The sequence below is a fragment of the Desmodus rotundus genome, chromosome 8 (genome assembly GCF_022682495.2).
Source record: "Desmodus rotundus isolate HL8 chromosome 8, HLdesRot8A.1, whole genome shotgun sequence".
NCBI lineage: Eukaryota > Metazoa > Chordata > Mammalia > Chiroptera > Phyllostomidae > Desmodus > Desmodus rotundus.
Window position 1 is genome coordinate 101,308,446 of NC_071394.1, and position 6,851 is coordinate 101,315,296.

Below are 6,851 nucleotides of genomic sequence, written 5' to 3' on the forward strand. Positions count from 1 at the left end.
ATTGATTTGCACATAGTAAGCACTAATAATTGTTATTTATACCATTTGTCTATAAACCCTTACAAATGGGCATGTTTGATAATGAAGATGAGGCTCTTGGGACATGGTTTCCGTGCTTGGGATGAAATAAAAACAGAATTGTTCAGGCAACTAGAGAAAATTCTCCTGAGGTTAAAATGATTGAGGGCCTTTCAAAAATGAAGGGGTCTAAAATTCCCCGTTAACCTGTTTGTTTCCTCAAGATGTAATTCTCCTCTACTGCCTAAATCCGTCAATAAGATGTGCCACATACACAGTCCCTTGGTGGGTGGTGTTGTAGGGGGTGAAGTGATTGGGACATTGTCCAGCAGACTGACACAAAAAAGAGAAGGTACAAAACACCGCACAGCAAACAAACACAGAGGGCTAAGAACTGAGCCACAGCAAGCCCCCTAAAGAAATAAATGCACACTACACATTACAGTCTATAAAACTACCACTAAAAGGACAGTAAAAGAATATGTGATTTCCAAATTAACAGAAAAAGTGGACTAATTAAACAAATCCAGAGTCTTTGAGGAGAGTTGTAACAGTTTCCTGCTGTAACAATGGTTGATGGAACCTGGTGCTCGACCCCCATCCCAGCCAGTTGTCCAGATCCAGCTTTCTGCAACCCCCTCACAGCACCCTGGGATGACCCCAGGGCCTCCACCACCACTCCAGCACCACCCTTTCAGCCACCACTCTCCTCAGCCACCCACCATGACAACTGTGTCTACCTGGAAGGTGCATCAAAACTACCACCAGGACTTAGAGGTTGCTGTCAACCACCAGGTCAACCTGGAGCTCTATGCTTCCTACATCTACCTGTCCATGTACTACTACTTTGACCACAATGATATACCTTTGAAGAGCTTTGCCAAATATTTTCTTCACCAATCTCATGAGGAGAGGGAACGTGCTGAGAAACTGATGAAGCAGCAGAACCAATGAGGTAGCTGAATCTTCCTTGAGGATATCAAGAAACCAGACCGTGATGACTGGGAGAATGGGCTGAATGCAATGGAGTGTGCATTACATTTGGGAAAAAGTGGGAATCAGTCACTACTGGACTTGCATAAATTGGCCACTTACAAAAATGACCCTCATTTATGTGACTCCATTGAGTCTCACTACCTGGATGAGCAGGTGAAATCCATCAAAGAATTGGGTGACCATGGAACCAACTTGCACAGGTTGGGGACCCCTGAAACTGGCATGAAACTGGTATCTCTTTGACAAGCACTCCCTGGGAGACAATGAAGAGAACTAAGCCTTAGGCTGGGGTCCCATAGCCAGGGGTACCTCCCTTGTCACTAGAGAGGTACATGCATGTTGGAGTTACCTGTACCTTTTCTATAACTTGTAATAAATCATCCACGTACTGCATTTTCAGACTATAAGATGCACTGGACCTTAAGACGCACCTAGGTTTTAGAGGAGGAAAATAGGAAAAGAAAACCCTGCTCCATTGCTGCCCAGCCCCCCACATTCCCCTGCCCCGGAGAGCCAGGTAAGCTACATTCAGACTATAAGATGCACCCCCATTTTCCTCCCAAATTTGGAGGGGAAATTGCATCTTAGTCTGAAAAATTTGGTATGTTCTTTCATTTATACCATTCCTTCAAATAAAGTAGTTTGGCACCCCTCCAAAAAAATATCCAAAAGTAGAAGCCAGAAAAAGAGAAGAAACCTCATGTGGGACCAATAGAAAGCATATAATAAAATCGCACATTTAAATACATTAAATGTAAAGGGACTAAATGTCCCAATTTAAAAATTCCAACAAAAGATTATCAGAAATATTTTAATTTAAACATATCTAATTAAAGAGAAAGATATAAAACATAAGTATATAGAAAGGTGCTATGTTCTGAATGTTTGTATCCCCCAAAAATTATATGTTGAAAGGTAATGATAGTAGGGGGTGGGGCCTTTGGGAGATAATTAGTGCCCTCATGAAAGAGACCCCACAGAGATCCCCTGCCCCTTCCACCATGTGAGGTTATAGTTATAAGATGGCCATCAATGAGGAGAAAGGCCCTCACCAAACACGTAATCTGCCGGTGCCATGACCTTGAACTTCCCAGCCTCCAGAACTGTGAAAAATGCATTTCCATTGTTTATAAGCCAGCCAGTCTATGGTATTTTGTTACAGCAGCCCTAACATACTAAGACAGAAAGGTTATAAGTAAAAGGATAGAAAAAGATGTACCATGCAATCAGTAAACTAAAGAAGCAGTGTGGCTATACTATTATTAGTCAGTGAAAACTTTAAAGCAAAAAGCATTACTAGAAAATAGGGCAGCCAGTTCACGGTGACAAAAGGTGCTGTTCATCAGGAAGATGAAAAAATTCTAAATGTGTATGCAGATAATAATATGCCCTTAAAACATAAAGAAAACAAGGCAAATCTATAAGAAAGGAAATAAAGTTTCCAAATGAGAGCTTTAATAATCAGTAGATGTTTAAAGAAGCAAATAAAAAAAATCAGTAAGGACAAAGAATATTTTAACAACATTTAACTAATGGACAACAGCTACAGAATAATTTTTTTTCAAGTACACACAAAACAATGACAAAATTCACATATACCAAGCCATGAAACAAGTCTTAACAAATTGAAAAGTACTGAACCCCAGCCAGGTGGCTCAGCTGGTTGGGGCATCGTCCTGTACACTGAAAGGTTTCAGGTTCCATCCCCAGTCAGGGTACAAAGAGATGGCAACCAATCAATGTTTCCCTCTCACATCAATGTTTCTCTCTCTCTCCCTCTCTCTCTCTCTCTCTCTCTCTCTCTCTCTCTCTCTCTCTCTCTCACTCCTCTCTCTCTGTCTCTGTCTCTTTCTCTCTCTCTCATCAAAAAACATATCCTTGGATGAGGATTTTTTATTTTTTAAAGAAAAGTATTGAAATCATGTATGTTCTCCAACTATATGCAATTAAGTTAAAATCAGCAACAACAACAAACCTTAAAAAATACTTACATGCTTGGAAATTCAGGAATGTATTTTGAAATAACTAGTGGATCAAAGAAGTCCTAAAACAAACGAGATAAATTTGACCTGAGTGATAACAAAAATACTACACAACAGAATTTGTTAGATACAGCTAACACAGTACTTAGAGGAAAATTTATAGCCACTAATGCCTATGTTTATAATGAAAAATTAATGAATTAAGCAATTTTCTCAAGAAGTTAGTAAAAGAAATTTGGGGAAGATGGCAGCAGTGTGACAGCATAGCTTTTTAATCTTCCCAGATACCCATATCAAAACAGGAAGTATTTAGTTAGCAAAACCAAAAACTTATAGACAATATTTACCCAAAATAATAGAAGCTAAGACATAAATAAATGAAGAGGTATCCCACGTTCATGGATTTGAAGTCTCATTATTGTTAAGAAAGGAATTGTCCCCAAATTGGTTTTCAGAATCAACAAAATCCCAATTAAAATCCCAGCAGGATTTTTAAAAAATAATTTGCCAAGCTGATTCCAAAATTTATATAAAAATATAGAATAACCTAAAATAGCCAAACAACTCTGAAAAAGATGAACAAGGTTGGAAGGCTTACCCTCCCTGATTTCAAGACTTACTAGGAAACTACAGTAGTCAAGGCAGGCTGGCATTGCCATATAGCCATAGATCAATGGAGCAGAATAGAAAGTCCAGAGATAGATGTACATATACACGACCAATTGACTTTGACAAAGATGCCAAAGTAATGGAATAGAGAAAGAAAATCTTTTCAACAAATTGTTCTGAAGAGATCATAAAACCAAGAAGAAGCAGAGCAGGGATCAGGACGCAAATCTGTCCAGTGCCAAACCCACAATCTAGACACTGTCAAAAAAGACAGGAAAATAGAGAAGAGATTAAAAAAAGCATGGGCGGATATCAGACCCTCTAGGCCACCTTGTTCCTCACCAAAGGGGATGAAGGAACACCTCACCCCTAGAAAAAGGAGTCTCTCCACATACACATCAACATTACGCCATGAGACATGATCAGGACCAGCAGGAAAAGTGTGCTTGTCCTAGAGATGTTGTTTCAGGAGACCAAGCTGTGTCCTGGGGTAGAACCAGGGAAGAGCCTGGGCCTTGGGACCCTTTTAATGGGTGGGGATTTAAGGGCAGATGGGAAGGGGAGAAGAGGGGGAAGTCCAGAAAGGGAAGATGGGCTCTGAAATGAGCTCTACCGGATGAAATGCTACTCAATGACTGATCTAGATCCATCCCCTCACTGTATGGGAGTAAAAACAGGGGCTCAGAAAGAGGAAGGAACTTAAAGGAGGCTACATAGCCAAGTACCAGATCTAGGATTTGAATTTAATACATTTTTCTCTGCAAATGCAACTAACTATGAAAAGTGTGGGTTTTCCTAGGAAATTGGACAGATGGCCATTGTGACTGCCACGATAGAGGGTTGTGGTTCTAACATTCCAGCAGAGGTTCCTGTCTCCCCTTGCCCCAGGGCCCTGGGTAAACAAGCCTTTCACCTGCCACCCACCTAGTGGCCTACCTCACTTGGGGGCTTGCACCAGAACTCAAGGCAATGCCCTGGGCCTACACTCACCTCAGGGTTCTGTGGACCTAGATCAATTCCCTCAGGCTGAGTGGCCAGGCCAGGGCACTACTGTCGCTACCTCTGTTCAGAGTGAGCCCCTGCAATGATTCTGACAAGGAGGGTCCAGCCTGAGGACTCACATTGCTTATGGAGGCCACCAGCCTGCAAGTCTTTGGTCATCCTTCCAGGCTCCAACAAAATCAGGAGACCTACCAGCCAGAAAACCAGGAGGGTAAGTACAGAGGTGGCATAGAGTGATTGGGCAAAGCTCAAGTTAGGCCTCCATTACCTGAGATTTTGGCCTTTTCACATCAGTCTGACCAGTAAATCCACTGTAGGCTGGACATGCCAGGGCCTGGTTCTGTGTCACACAGGACAAGGAGATGACCTCCCTCAACACCCACCTCATCTGGGCTCCCCCCATTCCACTCCTAAGAGAGCCTGACCATGAGGCTGGTTTCTCCTCAGTCTCGCACTAGCCTGGAGGTTCCTGAAGCCAGGAACCTCTGGGAATTCATCCTTGATTCCAGCAGCCAGCCCAGGTATAGGGATTCAGTGGATGTTTTGTCAAATTCTAATTACATAAAGAATCTGCATTCTGAAAATTTTCTTTGCAAAAAAGTGTCATTTTTGTTGTTGTTGCTGTTGGTAATTTCTCTTCCATTCTCCCAAGTTTCTTGATGTAAATTTCCTTTAACAGAAAAACATAAATCTTGCCTCACCCAAGCTACCTAGAAAAGGAGGTTGCCATGCTTTGGCCAAGCTGGCACCACTAGCTGGGAGGACCGGAAATTCCCAAAGCTGGGGCTGTGGAGGTGGCTGTCCATGGGCAGTGGGAAGGAGGGCAAATTAATACTTATCAATAGAGTTGAATTTGTGGAGGAACAGATAGGATAAAGAATGTGAGGGGAAGCCAGGAAGCAGGAAAATCTGGATGAGAAAGACTGCTCCCCCATCCACCTGGCCAGACCTGCTCTTCCTCCTTCATTCCTGCCATTTTCATCAAACCCAACAGCACGTTCTGAATGGCTCACCTCCTGAATTTCTCTCAGACCCTCCACCTCCCTCCATCACCTAGTCCCAGTCACTATTTTATCTCCGCTGAACCAATTGTACTGCTTCTTCCAACGCAGGCTCCATATTCATACACGGCCAGGCAGATGTCTTAGGAACAACTCTGATCACACACTCCCCTGCTTGAGACGCTTCGGCTTTCTGCACACCTTGAAAAAAAACCCAAACACCCTCCCTTTGCTAACAGACTGCACGTGACCTGGCCCCTTCCCACCTCTGCCCACTCATCTTGCACTCTCCCCATGCCCCACACAAGTCTTCTCTGTTCCCCAAACACATGGAGCTCCTTCTGTCTTCAAACCCTTTGTACCACTCCTAACCAAGGAACTCCAGCTGAACCCTGACCCTCTTTCTCACCTCAGCTGGGATATCTGTCCCCAACCACTTAATCAAGAGCATAGTCCTCCAATTGTTTCATTCCTAGCGCCTATAAAAATGTGTAATGACACTACTTATGTTTATTTACTTGTTGATTGATGGTCTCCACATAAGAACTTAAGCTCCATGAGGGCAGACACCGTGTTTTTTGTCTTCACCACCATACCCCAGCACCTCCCACACAGCAGACTCACCAAAACCAAGGATTTGTTGAGGAAATGGTGGCAGAGACCCTCCTACAAACCTGCCAGAAATCCCATGGGGCTGGGCCCACAGCAGGCCCCCGGAGCTCCAGGGAAGCCAGAAAGAGATACAGACTCTGGGTGACAGGGCAGGCCAACGTCACGAAGCAGACATGAGTATCAGGGGCTGGAAAGAGAAACATTCCAGGATGGTAGGGAAAAGCCCTGGAAGTCAGCTCCAGAAGAGGACCCCTGACCTGGCCAACTTTCCTCATATCTGCAAGTCCACATTTATATAGTACCTTGGGCTACAGCAGTGTGGGGCCAAGATGGGAGCATTTTTCATGTCCTCTTGCTCTCAGATGGAGCAACTAGCGGTCAGAGAGCAGAATCTGGGTAACCAACTGAGACAGGCTCCTGTATAAATGGGTACAATACCTACTTGACTAGATTGTTGTGAAAATTAAATGCTGGAATATATGGAAAGCAGCTAGCACCTTACCAAACATAAACTACATGCTCTTAATCCCCTCCTCCCATTCCCCCACCTCCCAAGGAGAAAGACAGGACATAATCCCTCTCCCTGCCTCCTCCATGTCTACCCTGAACTGTGATATCTGGGTGGGAAACA

The 6,851-nt window shown here is 43.5% G+C and overlaps 1 pseudogene; it reads left to right on the forward strand.

Annotated features, from left to right (window-relative positions):
- Positions 1 to 741: 741 nt before the first annotated feature.
- LOC112309954 (ferritin heavy chain pseudogene) lies at positions 742 to 1,291 on the forward strand (annotated as a pseudogene).
- The last annotated feature ends 5,560 nt before the right edge of the window (positions 1,292 to 6,851 follow it).